At 41.3% G+C, this 17,032-nt stretch overlaps 5 non-coding genes across 5 annotated transcripts; 2 read left to right on the top strand and 3 right to left on the bottom strand.

Moving 5' to 3' along the window:
• Window positions 1–2,000: 2,000 nt before the first annotated feature.
• Window positions 2,001–2,073, top strand: trnaa-cgc (transfer RNA alanine (anticodon CGC)). Its single transcript has one exon. It is a non-coding gene; the product is annotated as a tRNA-Ala (tRNA).
• A 6,644-nt stretch (window positions 2,074–8,717) lies between these two features.
• On the top strand, window positions 8,718–8,789 carry trnae-uuc (transfer RNA glutamic acid (anticodon UUC)). Its single transcript has one exon. It is a non-coding gene; the product is annotated as a tRNA-Glu (tRNA).
• Window positions 8,790–11,926: 3,137 nt separating this feature from the next.
• On the bottom strand, window positions 11,927–11,998 carry trnaw-cca (transfer RNA tryptophan (anticodon CCA)). The gene has a single exon. It is a non-coding gene; the product is annotated as a tRNA-Trp (tRNA).
• A 2,622-nt stretch (window positions 11,999–14,620) lies between these two features.
• Window positions 14,621–14,693, bottom strand: trnak-cuu (transfer RNA lysine (anticodon CUU)). The gene has a single exon. It is a non-coding gene; the product is annotated as a tRNA-Lys (tRNA).
• Window positions 14,694–16,655: 1,962 nt separating this feature from the next.
• Window positions 16,656–16,727, bottom strand: trnaw-cca (transfer RNA tryptophan (anticodon CCA)). The gene has a single exon. It is a non-coding gene; the product is annotated as a tRNA-Trp (tRNA).
• Window positions 16,728–17,032: the final 305 nt, after the last annotated feature.

Here is a 17,032-nt window from a genome sequence, read left to right as displayed (position 1 = left end):
GAACACCTCGTTGTTGCCCAGTCATTGTATCATATGAAGAAGAGCTTGCCAGGTGGGGGTGACGGTCTGCCAATAAAAGTTAAGACTATATTTGCAAGGATCATTTCTAGAGTGAAACTGTTTTGAAGGGATTGGTCTCGGTATCCACCAGGAGGAGTGGGAGTGTTTTCTTCTCAGCACCGAGCTGACAGTAAGTTCAGTTTTTTAAATCATTAAGCAAATTTCAAATGGATCACTGCTAATGTTAAAACAATTTAAGAACACTTTAAACAGTAATGTGATTTACACTACGCAGGACTAGATTGAGCTTAAATAAGACATTACATCTGAAAATAACTTGTGCTTACCCCCACTTACAAGGAAAGTGTCAAACTTTGTATTCGTCCTCATAACGTGTTAGAAAATGTAAACAGCAGTTGGAGAATGCCGAAGTCGATCATCCCAGCATGTTAAACGAGGGCATTTCTCCTGTAAGCTACGTCTAGGAATAGATCGTTTAAACTGTTCTCAATGGTCCGCATCCCAACCTGAGATCACAATCTAGCGGCCGACGGAGATGTTTTTCAAAGTAATGTGTTATTTGGAATATTAAAACAATCAAGTTAAATAACATGTTTGGACACAAAATATTTTTCAGTGACGTTAACAAGTAGTCTGTTTACAACAAAATGCAATCTGTGTTAGGAACACTATTTTAGTCGGATTTAAAATGGAAATTAAAATGGTATTGAGTGCTGAGAAGAGTGTGGTATCAGCTGTTGATTTCCTTGAAACAATCGTTTATAGTAAAATGAACACATTTATTCCTTTTATAAATAAGTCAAATTGAACTGTCAGAAGTGGGATTTGAAACCACATCTCCACTCGGAGACCAGAACACACAATTCTTTGGAAAGACAGAGTTCTTGTAGATGCCTGTAGATGCCTGTAGATGCCAGGCATTCCGTTTCAGATCTGAAATTCTGTGTCATACAAAAAATCATTTCAAGATCGCGGTGGTGGTGATCTCGATCAAAAACTATTACAATGTGAATCAAAAAGGATCTTCTATCTCCATAAATAAATTATAGCACTTTGAGATTATATATGTTACTAGCGGATTGTTTAGAAATGTACTTAATTATATTGTAAGTCGCCCTGGATAAGGGCGTCTGCTAAGAAATAAATAATAATAATAATAATATATTAAAGCTGTTCTAAAAAAGAATGTTATCTCGAAAATGGAGTCTTGTCAAGCCGAAATATCGTTAGACTGAAAATCTAAAGGTCCCTGGTTTGATCCCAGGTTTCGGCAAACAGCAAGAATTTTTTTTTGTTTTGTATTATTTTGAACTAAAAAACAGAGCACATTTTTTTCTTCAGTGTAATTGGAAGAAATAACAACGTATCAGAGTGCCATTTTCTAATGTGATTAAGAAATGCAAAAAGCATCGTCGCTGGGTGGGCTTGAACCACCAACCTTTCGGTTAACAGCCGAACGCGCTAACCGATTGCGCCACAGAGACCAACCTGTCAAACTACAAAAACTAACTTGCTGCAGCATTCTAGCACAAGCAAGAATTGTAAAGAATTTGTGTTGGTTTCCAAATGGAGGCGTGGGTTCAAATCCCACTCTGACAGTTGACTTTTACTTATTTTTAAAATGAATAAATGTGTTCATTTTATTATAAAAGATTTTCAAGGAAATCAACAGCTGATACCAAACTCTTGTCAGCACTCAATACCATTTTAATTTCTGACTCGTCAAACAAGCTCGAGCCACAGCACACAGTGCTGCTGCATCGGGACACAGAGGTGGATTTTAAAGCGACTGAATCAACGAGCTGAGACTACTTTTTGAAGAAATTGAAAACATACCTCTAGTCGAAATATTTGCTATTTAGTTAATCCATTTATTTTTTGAATTTGCAAATGGCAGACTACATTGCCAAAAATCTGACAATCTGAATTGCTCATATCAAGCTGCGATGTAGCCTATGAGAATCACTGGCATAATTCGAGGGGAATTAGCTCAAATGGTAGAGCGCTCGCTTCGCATGCGAGAAGTGGCGGGATCGATCCCCGCATTCTCCAAATAGTTTTAAAATATCTGCATATTTAGTCCCAACGCATTATGGAGATACATACAGTGTGACAATTCTTTGTAACAGAGTCGCCCGCCCTACATGTGTATTTTAAAGCAGTCTGCTAATTTGTAATATTCCCGCAGACTGAAAAACTGCAGTGCGCCCTCCATCGTATGCCTTCCGAGAAGCACAAAGGGAGATTTTTTATATTTTTTAGCAATTGAAGAGTTTGTGTTAATTGAGAATAAATATAAATGGCTTGAAGTTTGCTTTAATTTGTAACGTGTTTGTAATGAATTAGTGGTTTTTTACCATCATTGTACTGTATACTAGCTACTGTTGCATGTCCAGGAGCTCATTAATCAGCTTCCCATATGGTCTAGCGGTTAGGATTCCTGGATTTCACCTAGGTGGCCCGGTTTTGACTCCTGGTATGGGAACATTCTTGTTATTGTCATTTTGTTACAGAACTGTGGTCATGTGTAATGTGTTTTCATTATGATGATAAACCTACAGTTACTGCTGCAATGTTATTGCAGAATGATGCAATGTATTTGACTCTATTCACATCACCTCACATTTCACTGGTTGCCTACGAGGGCTTGAGAGGGGTGACGTAAAAGTGAGAGAGAAAGAGCAAAGTTTAAACACATAACATACAACAATCTGACACTCGCTCCCGACGGGTCAGGCAGCATCCTCTGGCTGCTGGGCATTTAGTGGAACAAGAGACAGTTTAAATTATGTAGTTTGTGGTGTTATGCTGCCATCTGGAGGTTGCGATTGGAATTGAAACTATTGGCTTCAGTGAAGCAGGGTAACATATATATGGTTATTGCGATTAAAATCCTTGTCTATGGATAAAACGTTTGCTTTAGAACAGTTAGTGATGATATAAGTAAGTTAACGTAGGTCTAGAAGAGGAGCCTGCAGTATTTAGATGTCAGAATTCGGCGAGTTGAATCTCTCATGTTGCAAAAGCGCAGCAGCAGGAGCCAGAAGATTGCAGTAGTGAGGCACAGGCTCGCATTGCCTGTTAAAGCTGCCTGGTCGCCATGGCAACTTACCACTCCCAGTAGTCACTCGATGAGGCGTTGCCGTGGTAACCATGGTCTGTGAGGCACCGGTGTTAAAGAGTTGCAGTGCAGTGGTGACGTCGGAACAGTCTTTCTGATGAGAACGCAGAGCAAGCTGAGAATGATGCTGCGCTTTGAACGGCGCTGTAGCTGCGCTGGAGACTGGAGGGAGCAGAGAAGACTAACGATGGAGCTCCTGCAGAAAAATACAAAAGCTGAATGATGAAAAAAATCACCTGAGCAGGTAGGAAAATAGCTGATACTGTCTACCAGCGCTGAGCAGAGAAATGACCTGCAGTGAAAGGAGCGAACAACAAAAAAACAAACACAGACCAAAAACAAACACAGACGAAGGGCGGAAGCAGTGCTGGGTGTATAAATAGAAAAGAAGGAGAGATTGACATGCAAGCTACCTAACGGGATTGCCCATACCGCTCTCGTCACGCCCTTTTTACCTGACCAAACACAGCAGCACAAGATAATGGCAGAGAGACTGGAACTTGATTGAAATTTGTTTGTCGCTATATAATCAATAAATTGTATAAATAAATGTCCGGAGACATTCAAATACAGGCACGTTAAAAAATGAAATATAGTGGAATAGAAATAACCTTCTGATCTGGAGTCAGACGCGCTACCGTTGCGCCACGAAGTCCTGGCGTAGTGCATGCTTGTTATGCAATCCTAGAGTGCACAGCGTGACATGACATGATTTCCATTACACGAGAGTAGATGTTAAAACTTCATGCTGATTTGAACTCGGCTCTCGCCAAGATAAGCACCAACTAAGACGTAGCTTTACAGTAAACTAATGTGATCCATATGCGTCTCCATCCATTTACGTTTCCTTCCATATGATGATGTAGATATCCTTCTGACTGGTGTTAATGGCTGAAGTGTAATGCTGGCTCCAGGGATCAGCTTATTTTGCCTCCCTGGAGCATCAGCACACACAACGGCTGCGATGCTGGCTCCAGGGATCAACCAAAGTGCGGCCTCCCCAGCGCATCAGCATGACAACCGTCTGGATTGAGCTAAGTAGGTTACATCTCTGGGGTTTTCAAGTGGGCACCTTCCATCCTCAGTGTTTCGTCGACTAGCCCACGACACCTCAAGAGGGCTCGACGGTGATTCTGGCGTCCCAGCATCACCCCCCTCCGTCCCCCACTCAACTCAGCCCAGCTTACTTACCTGTCCCCAGCCAGAATCTTTCCGTCTCAACCACAGCCAGTTGCTGCTCCTCTCTGCTGCTTCAGATAAGTTCTTCACTGTGCGACGCAACTCTTGGCCACTGAATCCGACGTCTCTGAGAAACCGGGTTGTAGAGTGTGCCACAAATCCTCGACAACCCACTTCCACTGGGTAAACCCGAACTCTCCATCCTCGCTGTTCCGCTTCAGTGGCTAGTTGAGCATACCGCAGTTTCTTCCTCTCATACGCCTCATCTACAGCATCCTCCCATGGCACTGTTAACTCTACCAGGTGAACAAGGCGTGCTGATCCAGACCACAAGACAATATCTGGTCGAAGGTTAGTGGTGGCAATCTCAGGTGGAAAAATAAGCCGTTGACCAACATCTGCCAGCATTTTCCAGTCTCTAGCAGCTTCCAGTTGTCCTGGGCGAGGATTGGTTTTAACACCTTTTCTTGGTGGTTGCTCTCCTGGGCGGAGGAATGTTGTCTTTTGTATGTAATGTTTTGATGAAACAGGTGGCAACTTATTGGTTATGTTACGCTTGTCTTCCAATGCTAAGGCCAAACATCGCAGCACCTGGTCATGGCGCCAAGTAAACCGTCCTTGGCTAAGAGCCACCTTACATCCTGTCAAAATGTGCCTTAATGTTGCAGGTGATGAACACAAAGGACATGAGGGATCCTCTCCTACCCAGAGGTTTAGGTTCTGTGGTGATGGGAGAACATCATATGTTGATCTGATGAGGAAACTGATCCTGCTCTGTTCCATTGACCATAGGTCTTGCCAGCCAATCTTGTGTTGTTCCACACTCTCCCATCTCATCCATTCTCCGTGTTTGGCCTGGGAAATGGCCTTTATACACCTCATCCTCTCCTCCTGCTTTTGCACCTCGTTGACTACCAGCTTCCTTCTTTGAGCTGGGGCCGCCTTTTGCCATGTAGGAGGAGTTGAACTGAAACCAAGACCCCCTCTTCCATGCTGAACTTGCCCCATGATATCATCAATTCGAAGGGCAGCCTTTGCATCTTCCACAGCTTTCTTTGCCGCCCACTTTCTTCCAGTTTTCAACACAGGTGCTGCCTCCCTTACGCATTTATCGCGTGACTCTACTAATGTCATTTCCAATCTGACCTTGGCGCACTTAAACTCCTCGGTTAGAGCAGAGACTGGTAGCTGCAGTATTCCTTTACCATAAAGTCCAACTCTGCTGAGGCAGCGTGGAACTCCCAACCATTTCCTGATGTATGAACTGATTAAAGCTTCCAGCTTCTCTACTGTTGTCAAAGAAACCTCGTACACAGTCAGTGGCCACAGCAACCTCGGCAGTAGACCAAACTGAAAGCACCCGAGTTTTAGTTTACCTGGTAGAGCGCAGCTGTCTATGCTCTTCAACCCTTCCACTGCTTGTTGTCTAACTTCTCCCACACGAACTGTGTCCTTTAGATCCCCGTCGTACCATCTCCCAAGACTCTTCACTGGCTTCTCAGACACTGTTGGTATTGCCTCACCATTAATGAAGAATGTTTTATCTACTACTTTGCCTTTAATTATAGAGATGCTCCTTGATTTAGTGGGCTTGAATTGCATTCGTGCCCATTCAATGTTATTGGTTAATTTGCCCAATAATCGATTAGTGCAGGCTACTGTTGTAGTCATGGTTGTCATGTCATCCATGTATGCTCGAATTGGTGGTAGTCGCATTCCAGAAGCCAAGCGCTCTCCTCCTACTACCCATTTTGATGCCCTAATGATTACTTCCATTGCCATGGTAAAAGCCAGCGGAGAAATGGTGCATCCTGCCATTATTCCAACCTCTAGGCATTGCCATGTAGTGCTGAATTCTGAAGTTGAAAAACTGAATTGCAAATCTCCAAAATAGGCCTTCACTAAATTTGTTATTGTCATCGGTACACTGAAAAAATCAAATGCTGCCCAAAGTAGTTCATGTGGCACTGAACCATATGCATTAGCCAAATCCAGGAATGTCACATGGAGCTCCTTCCTCTCCTTTTTAGCTGATTGAATTTGTTGCCAGATCACATTGATGTGTTCTAAGCAACCTGGGAAACCTGGAATGCCCGCTTTTTGTATTGAAGTGTCAATGAAGCAGTTCTTTAATAGGTAAGCTGACAATCTCTGAGCAATAATGCTGAAGAAAATCTTGCCTTCTACGTTTAATAGGGAAATGGGACGAAACTGACTGATGCTTGTAGAATCTTTTTCTTTAGGTATAAAGACTCCACCTGCTCGGCGCCATGCTATTGGTACAAACTGTTTTTTCCCATGCCACTTTCATCAATTTCCACAGAATTCGTAGAACTCCTGAAGCACTCTTGTACACTCTGTACGGAACTCCATTAGGCCCTGGAGATGATGAAGCCCTTGCTTTTTTCACAGCTTGCTCTATTTCTTTCCACTTAGGTGCACAGTCCAGGCTTGTGCCCGTTGAGGTTCTTTTCTCTCTTATGCTGGTTTGTCTGACCAGGTTCACAAGGATCATTATGTTCATCACTAACTGTGTCCATGCAAGTCCTCCTCACATCTATGACAGGGGTGCTGATATCCTGCGAACTGTGGTTTGCTTCCTGTCGCTGGATTTCATTCGACTGACTTGACTGACTTTGTAAGAAGTACTGATCAATGCGAGGCCCTTGTCCCTTCTCCTTCAAGCATTTCATTCTCCCTTGATGAATCTTCAAACCCCTGACCGTTGTCGCCTTGCTCCAGCCGCAGACACAAACCTGGAGTTACATGTCTTTGTTAACTGCAGATCTTGAACTAGTCTTTTGTGAAGTACTCTCCATACTCATATCCGTTTCCGTTCCTAAGTCGTTAACCGTGTTGTCCAACGTTGAGTCATCTTCCGCCCCCGCTCTCGCAGACTCTAGGGGTATTTTTCTCTTTAATTTCTTAGAAGCCTTGGGCGGGTGTCTCCAGCATCCTGTAAACACAGAGCTGGATACTGCCGACAAGGGTAGCTAACCCTTACCAGCCCCAATGGGGTCTCTTTCCTCCTGTCAGCTGTCTCTCCAGGCTGTCACAAGGTCTTTCCCTTGTTGCCAGCTGCACTATTCACAGCAGTCACTGGACGTATCCAGATCTTCATGATTTCCATTACACGAGAGTAGATGTTAAAACTTCATGCTGATTTGAACTCGGCTCTCGCCAAGATAAGCACCAACTAAGACGTAGCTTTACAGTAAAATAATGTGATCCATATGCGTCTCCATCCATTTACGTTTCCTTCCATATGATGATGTAGATATCCTTCTGACTGGTGTTAATGGCTGAAGTGTAATGCTGGCTCCAGGGATCAGCTTATTTTGCCTCCCTGGCGCATCAGCACACACAACGGCTGTGATGCTGGCTCCGGGGATCAACCAAAGTGCGGCCTCCCCAGCGCATCAGCATGACAACCGTCTGGATTGAGCTAAGTAGGGTACATCTCTGGGGTTTTCAAGTGGGCACCTTCCATCCTCAGTGTTTCGTCAACTAGCCCACGACACCTCAAGAGGGCTCGACGGTGATTCTGGCGTCCCAGCATCACCCCCCTCCGTCCCCCACTTCTGACAGTTGACTTTTACTTATTTTTAAAATGAATAAATGTGTTCATTTTATTATAAAAGATTTTCAAGGAAATCAACAGCTGATACCAAACTCTTGTCAGCACTCAATACCATTTCAATTTCTGCCTCGTCAAACAAGCTCGAGCCACAGCACACAGCGCTGCTGCATCGGGACAGAAGTGGATTTTAAAGCGACTGAATCAACGAGCTAAGACTACTTTTTGAAGAAATTGAAAACATACCTCAAGTCGAAATATTTGCTATTTAGTTAATCCATTTATTTTTTGAATTTGCAAATGGCAGACTACATTGCCAAAAATCTGACAATCTGAATTGCTCATATCAAGCTGCGATGTAGCCTATGAGAATCACTGGCATAATGCGAGGGGAATTAGCTCAAATGGTAGAGCGCTCGCTTAGCATGCGAGAAGAAGCGGGCTCGATGCCCGCATTCTCCAAATAGTTTTAATATATCTGCGTATTTAGTCCCAACGCATTATGGAGATACATACAGTGTGACAATTCTTTGTAACAGTCGCCCGCCCTACATGTGTATTTTAAAGCAGTCTGCTAATTTGTAATATTCCCGCAGACTGAAAAACTGCAGTGTGCCCTCCATCGTATGCCTTCCGAGAAGCACAAAGGGAGATTTTTTATATTTTTTAGCAATTGAAGAGTTTGTGTTAATTGAGAATAAATATAAATGGCTTGAAGTTTGCTTTAATTTGTAACGTTTGTAATGAATTAGTGGTTTTTTACCATCATTGTACTGTATACTAGCTACTGTTGCATGTCCAGGAGCTTGTTAATCAGCTTCCCATATGGTCTAGCGGTTAGGATTCCTGGTTTTCACCCAGGTGGCCTGGGTTCGACTCCCGGTATGGGAACGTCTTTGTTATTGTCATTTTGTTACAGAACTGTGGTCATGTGTAATGTGTTTTCATTATGATGATAAACCTACAGTTACTTGTAATTATATATATATATATATATATATATATATATATATATATATATATATATATATATATATACAGAATGATGCAATGTATTTGACTCTATTCACATCAACTCACATTTCACTGGTTGCCTACGAGGGCTTGAGAGGGGTGACGTAAAAGTGAGAGAGAAAGAGCAAAGTTTAAACACATAACATACAACAATCTGACACTCGCTCCCGACGGGTCAGGCAGCATCCTCTGGCTGCTGGGCATTTAGTGGAACAAGAGACAGGAAGGGGACCAACAGGACAAAAGGACAGATCCTTCGCAACTCAGTGCGGCATCCTCAGGCAGCTAAGCTGTCAGCTGGGCAGCGTGGAGAGCTTAGGAAATGTGTCTCGGGTCCGTTTAGGAGAGACAAAAACAGAGAACCCCCTCCGTTTATGACAGACGGAAACAGAGAAACGATGGAATGCTGTCAGTAGTGTGCAGTGGCCTGTTGTAGAGAGCAGAGAGCTGCTGAATGCAGTGGAAATTGGTATTTGAGAGTTAAGGCGTTTAAGATGATGTCGGAGATGGGTCTGCCTTTGGGCAGAGATGAAGAATGCGTAGATCTGAGGCTTCTGCAGAACCTGAGAGGATGAGAATGCTTTGCTCGGAGGCTGCTGCAAAACCTATTGATTTGATCAGGAGCAGTCTAAGAGTGTATTGTCTATTGCGGTGTTGGAGGACTCTTGACTGAAATGTTGATAATCGTAGGACATAGTTTCCGTATGTGCCTGGAAGCTCAAATTGAATGAAATGGACTTTGAAAGTTGTATTAAGTGCCTTGATGAAGTTGGGGGCAAATGAGGAAGTGCAAATCCGGGAGCAAGAAGGTTGCAGGAATGGCCTGATGCAAGGAAGCTTGAAAATTAATGTGACAGTGGATTCTTAACATCTCAGAAAGCTGATAAGCATGGCTTCATGACCAGATCCTCGAAGGGAGGGGTTTTGATTTGAAATAATCAAGGTAATATATGAAGTAAAAATGAGGTTGAGGCAGGACGGGACTGAGAATCCCTCGGAAAGACAACGAACTGCAGGAATTGATAGAAAGTTTGTGTGCGAGATTCGCAGCGATAGCAAATCAGTTTAAATTATGTAGTTTGTGGTGTTATGCTGCCATCTTGAGGTTGCGATTGGAATTGAAACTATTGGCTTCAGTGAAGCAGGGTAGCATATATTTGGTTATTGCGATTAAAATCCTTGTCTATGGGTAAAACGTTTGCTTTAGAACAGTTAGTGATGATATAAGTAAGTTAACGTAGGTCTAGAAGAGGAGCCTGCAGTATTTAGATGTCATAATTCGGCGAGTTGAAGCTCTCATGTTGCAAAAGCATGCAACAGTAGCTAGTATACAGTACGATTGGTAAAAACACAAGAACCAATATTTCATTATAAACACGTTACAAATGAAAGCAAACTTCAAGCCATTTATTTTTATTCTCAATAAACACAAACTCTTTAATTGCTAATTAATAAATAAATAAATAAATAAATAAATAAATAAATAAATAATCAATCTCCCTTTGTGCTTCTCGGAAGACATACGATGGAGGGCGCACTGCAGTTTTTCAGTCTTGGGAACATTACAAATTAGGAGAATGTGCTTTAAAATACACATGTAGGGCGGGCGTCTCTGTTACAAAGAATTGTCACACTTTGTATTTATCTTCATAATGTGTTGGGACTAAATACGCAGATACGTTAAAACTATTTGGAGAATGCGGGCATCGATCCCGCTACTTCTCGCATGCTAAGCGAGCGCTCTACCATTTGAGCTAATTCCCCTCAAATTCTGCTAGCGATTCTCATAGGCTACATCGCAGCTTGATATGAGCAATTCAGATTGTCCTATTTTTTTTGTGGGGGGGGGGCAAGGCAATGTAGTCTGCCATTTGCAAATTCAAAACATTTTTTTAATTAAATAGCAAATATTTCGACAAGAGGCATGTTTTCAATTTCTTCAAAAAGTAGTCTCAGCTCGTTGATTCAGTTGCTTTAAAATTCACCTCTGTGTCCCGATGCAGCAGCACTGTGTGCTGTGGCTCGAGCTTGTTTGATTATTATTATTATTATTATTATTTATTTCTTAGCTGACGCCCTTATCCAGGGAGACTTACAATTGTTACAAGATATCACATTACTTTTACATACAGTTTCCCATTTATACAGTTGGGTTTTTACTAGAGCAATCTAGGTAAAGTACCTTGCTCAAGGGTACAGCAGCAGTGTCCCCACTGGGGACTAAACCCACGACCCTCCGGTCAAGAGTCCAGAGCCCTAACCACTACTCCACACTGCTGTTTGACGAGGCAGGCAATGCAAAAATGCCAAAACTTGCTTTTGTTTCACATGACAAACTTAAGGTATGCTTTAACAGCATGGCTGTCTCAAGTTAGTTTGTATTGTTAATGGAACACCTCGTTGTTGCCCAGTCATTGTATCATATGAAGAAGAGCTTGCCAGGTGGGGGCGACGGTCTGCCAATAAAAGATAAGACTATATTTGCAAGGATCATTTCTAGAGTGAAACTGTTTTGAAGGGATTGGTCTCGGTATCCACCAGGAGGAGTGGGAGTGTTTTCTTCTCAGCACCGAGCTGACAATAAGTTCAGTTGTTTAAATCATTAAGCAAATTTCAAATGGATCACTGCTAATGTTAAAACAATTTAAGAACACTTTAAACAGTAATGTGATTTGACTACGCAGGACTAGACTGAGCTTAAATAAAGACATTACATCTGAAAATAACTTGTGCTTACCCCCACTTACAAGGAAAGTGTCAAACTTTGTATTCGTCCTCATAACGTGTTAGAAAATGTAAACAGCAGTTGGAGAATGCCGAAGTCGATCATCCCAGCATGTTAAACCAGGGCATTTCTCCTGTAAGCTACGTCTAGTAATAGATCGTTTATACTGTTCTCAATGGTCCACATATACAATCAATATGTTGTATAGGCTAAATTGTATAAATAAATGTCCGGAAACAGTCAAATTCAAACACGTTAAAAAATGAAATAGTGCGGAATAAAACAACATTGACCTCGACGTGATTTGAACACGCAACCTTCTGATCTGGAGTCAGACTCGCTACCGTTGCGCCACGAAGTCCAGCTGTAATGGCAGTTTGTTATGCAATGCTAGAGTGTACAGCAAGCATGCCAAACACATGGTAATGCCGACGCTGATACTAGGAAAACACGCGGTATCACCAGGGTCATGGGAAACAGCCGACTCAATACTTGTTCGTAGCCAGCAGGGCTATGAAGTTGTCGGAAGTGTGTTTGATTCTCAGCTTTAAAAGTAAAGAAAACATAAAACAATACGATTTGCTTTTAGAAATTTCATTATTTGAAACGTGGGCATAAACACAGTTGTATTGGCTGGGAATCATATGCCTGTGTTTATTTATTTATTTTCTGCACGTATTAATTAGTATTGTGTGAATATTTTATTTAGATCGTGTGTGAACATTTTATTTAGATCGTTTTTTTTTTATTTTCATAATTTTCATAATTTTCTGTTTGCTTTGCACTGTGTTGTTGCTGTGTTGATTATTATTTGTCTGTTTTGTTTGGTGCACGGGTGAAACGGAGTTCGTAATTAAAGTATTTTTTTGTTTTGTTTATCAGAAGCACTGTGCACACGGACCTCAGGTCCCGCCCACAAACAATTGCAGGTACCTGTACACACCTGGAATTAGAAGGGCTTTGAGGTATAAAAAGGGTGAGGAACTAAGAGACTGGGAGCATGGAACTAGGAGATACCGGAATAGGAAAGAGAGAGAAGCTGAGGGAAGTAAACGAAAATAAAGAGATTAGACAGCGAGTGGTTGGGGTTATTTTTGTGCACGGACAGTGTCAGTTTCGTTTTGTTATTTTTTCGCGTAGACTCACTCTGGGAGGACTGCGGAATTTGGTGATTGAAGACATTTGAAAAGTGGTACTGACAAGAACCTTTGCGTTCGTGGTTTATGTCAGGATATCAGGATCTCTCCTGAGGACTTCAGCTGAAGCGCAGCACCCTATGGAGAGGGCTGCCCAAACAGGCGTCTGGACAGGAGCCCTAAGAGGAGGTCTGGACCAGAGAGTGGATGACGTATAGTTAAGTGAACAAATATACATTAAAATGCATCTAATGCTCAAAAATAAAACAATAATTCAAATAAACAAACTGTGCAAAAAAGGAAAACCAATCCAATTCAAATTCAAAAATCATAAGTGATAACACTGAATAAAATAATAATCAACACATTCGTCACCCGTGACATTACCACCACTGCGATCTTGAAAATGTTTGTATGCCACAGAATTTAAGATCAGAAACGGAATGTTTGGCATCTACAAAATGTCTAGCTAGTGGTGGATGAATATGTTTTCTCCTAATTGAACTTTTATGCTCGCTCATTAATGCGCAATTGTAACTGTCTGGTAGTTTTACCATCATATTGCAAATGGCTAGGACAAGAAATCACATTAATGACATGAGCTGAAGCACAATCACTTGTAAGATACTGTACTCTTTTTTTTCGTTGTATGGCTTGTGCATTTTCTTAGTTTTAAATGTATTATCACAGGCGGTACACTTACGATTTGGAAAAAAATCCAGTAGATTTGTCCAGTACACCTAGATCTCTCGAACATCTAAACGAGTCAGCCTTAATAAAGACCGTCCGTGTTCATTTCGGCGTTTATGACATTTTCTATACACAACAGCTCTTATGTAATCCTATTGGTATCGAATCGATCGCAATTAATGTGTTCCATGTTTCCAGTCAGTTTGATAGTTTTAATACTGTATTACATTCAGAATATGAATAGAGCTGAATTATTATTTGTAGATAATACTTAGAATATCAGATACATATTTAGCATTAAAAAGCAATAGATGTGATTTATTTAATAGTCGTTCATTATTTTGTGTATCAGCCGCCACACAAAGCCGAGCGCAGTGCGGTATACTGTAATGATGCTCCAGTCAGTCTGTCCGGACTGCACCTGAACCAGCTTAAAAACACGAAGCCCCTAATAAGCTAATTTGTAAAAGTTAGTAAAGAGTTGCGCTAATATAACGAAGCTAAATTTGAACTCCTAGCTGGAGCAACGAGAGAGGGCGAGAGGGCGGGGCAGAGAAGGAGGGGGAGACGCTGCTAGGCAACCGGCTCGTGAACATTCCACTCCGCTGAGCAGAGACTGTTAGAATTTAAAAATGCGAACGTTCCGAGGGGCGTTAGGCGCTTCGTTAAATTAACACACCGTTGCTGGCATTTGAATGTAACCATATTTTAAATACTCAAATAGGACTGTATTAAAAAAAATATATTTATGTTTTTCAAAGTAATATGTTATTTGGAATATTAAAACAATCAAGTTAAATAACATGTTTGGACACAAAATATTTTTCAGTGACGTTAACAAGTAGTCTGTTTACAACAAAAATGCAATTTGCGTTAGGAACACTATTTTGGTCGGATTTAAAATGGAAATTAAAATGGTATTGAGTGCTGACAAGAGTTTGGTATCAGCTGTTGATTTTCTTAAAACAATCTTTAATAGTAAAATAAAGAAAGTTATTCTTTTTAAAAATAAGTAAAATTGAACTGTTAGAAGTGGGATTTGAACCCACGCCTCTATTCAATAAGTAATTTTGTTGCAATACTGTATACAATGTGAACAGAATCAGACATTGCTCCGTTGTCTCGAAGAAACATCTTCAATTTGTATTTAAAAAGGACGCCCAACGTGGGGCTCGAACCCACGACCCTGAGATTAAGAGTCTCATCCTCTACCGACTGAGCTAGCCGGGCTGACTTGTGCTCGTTTCTTTCACTGTAACCAACTGAGCTATTAATTTGCCATCTTATTTGAGAAAATAGTGAATGACAGAATCAAAGATTCCAAATATAATCCACTGAACTGTAGCTTTATTATCATAATGAAAACAGATAACACATGACCACAGTTCTGTATCAAAATTAAGTCGTAAGTATATGGTTTCGATTGCAGCTATTTACACACACTGCTCTGTTGTCTCCCAGGGTGTTATCTAACAAAAAAGACACATGCTGTGCTGCCATAATTGATTACATAGACTTTCCTGCCCAGTCTTGCTTTCATCTTAGATATGATCTCAGGTTCTGCGGAGTTCTGCTCCCTCGATCACGTTCTGCAGCATCTCGCCTTGCTAATCACTGCCGTATGCTTTGGAGGCTTAATAGATTGGTCTCTGAGGCGCAATCGGTTAGCGCGTTCGGCTGTTAACCGAAAGGTTGGTGGTTCAAGCCCACCCAGGGACGATGGTTTTTGCATTTTTTAATCACATTAGATAATGGCAATCTGATACGCTGTTATTTCATCCAATTACGCTGAAGAATAAATGTGCTCTCTTTTTTTAGTTCAAAATAATACAAAACAAATATCGCCTTGCTGTTTGCCGAAACCCGGGATCAAACCAGGGACCTTTAGATCTTCAGTCTAACGCTCGCCCAACTGAGCTATTTCGGCTTGACAAGACTGATGTTTCGAGATAGCATTCTTTTTGGCAATCCAGTAAACCTGTAATGAGAAACGTTCAACAGCTCGGCAACACCATAATAGAATCCAATGCCTTTACAAATGCTTTTCGAAACTGTTAAGTTTTCTCCCAAATGCGGTTCTCAACAAATGTTTTTTTTATTTTTTTTTGTATTCCTTCCAGAGTAAGTCCAAAAGGCAAACACTGGAACTGGCTGCCTGAAAGTGCAGTGCTTGAACTGCCTCAACAAACGCTTAGCTCTAAAACGTGTACATTGAGAGTCTATTAACATCTTTAACACAATCATCTGTATTCCAATCCACAGGGTGATCAATAAAGTGACCGATGGCTTTGTTTAAATATTAACAAGAAATTTTCAGGATTCACGCGTATTCTGAGCAAGCACGATAGAATATGGTAGTGAAAGGACAAGCAAATAACAGGTTTATTGGCTCTGGTCTTGTATCATCACCCTGACTACTGTCCGTAAGAAAGTGGCATTAATAAAAACGTCATTATGCAAAGTTCCCAATGCGCAAATACGCAGCATATTTAAACTTCTTCACAATCTTAAACCTTCCCAAATTAATTTAAAATACTTACTGACAGGTACGACCCTTTCCCAATGTAACACTCTGCTTTGTTTGAACACCAACGATGGGTGGGATATTATGTAGTAATCCACAATACTATTGTTCCCACTGTTCACGAGATGAGGCGTTGCCGTGGTAACCATGGTCTGTGAGGCGCCGGTGTGAAAGAGTTGCAGTGCAGCGGTGACGTCGGAACAGTCTTTCTGATGAAAACGCAGAGCAAGCTGAGAATGACGCTGTGCTTTGAACGGCGCTGAAGCTGCGCTGGAGACTGGATGGAGCAGAAAAGACTAACGTTGGAGCTCCTGCAGATAAATAGAAAAGCTGAATGATGAAAAGAATAGAAACAAACACAGACGAAGGGCAGAAGCAGTGCTGGGTATATAAATAGAAAAGAAGGAGAGATTGACATGCAAGCTACCTAACGGGATTGCCCATACCGCTCTGGTCACGCCCTTTTTACCGGACCAAACACAGCAGCGCAAGATAATGGCAGAGAGACTGGAACTTGATTGAAACTGAACTGCCCCCCCAGGAAGTAATTTGTTTGTCGCTATATAATCAATATGTTGTGTGGGCTAAATTGTATAAATAAATGTCAGGATTTCAAATTCAAACACGCTAAAAAATGATATAGAGTGGAATAGATATAAAGACGGTTTTGACATCGACGTGATTTGAACACGCAACCTTCTGATCTGGAGTCAGACGCGCTACCGTTGCGCCACGAAGTCCTGGTGTACTGTTTGCTTGTGATGCAATGTTAGAGTGCACAGCGTGACATAAATAAAAGTGTATATTTATTTGTGAATAAACTATCTTGCTTATACGATGGGACCAGAGACCTTACATCGGCAATCTAATGATAGGCCAACCCCTGAGAGACTTTGTCTTGACCAGGGACTAATATAATCTAAAAACAAACTGCAATGGGAATGTGAATAGAGTCAAATACATTTGTACCATTCTGTAAATTATATATGTATATATATATATATATATATATATATATATATATATATATATATATATATATACA

Source organism: Acipenser ruthenus, chromosome 32 (assembly GCF_902713425.1).
Source record: "Acipenser ruthenus chromosome 32, fAciRut3.2 maternal haplotype, whole genome shotgun sequence".
NCBI classification, from domain to species: domain Eukaryota; kingdom Metazoa; phylum Chordata; class Actinopteri; order Acipenseriformes; family Acipenseridae; genus Acipenser; species Acipenser ruthenus.
The sequence above is the reverse complement of the archived record's forward strand: the minus strand, read 5'-3'. Positions and strand labels throughout refer to the sequence as shown.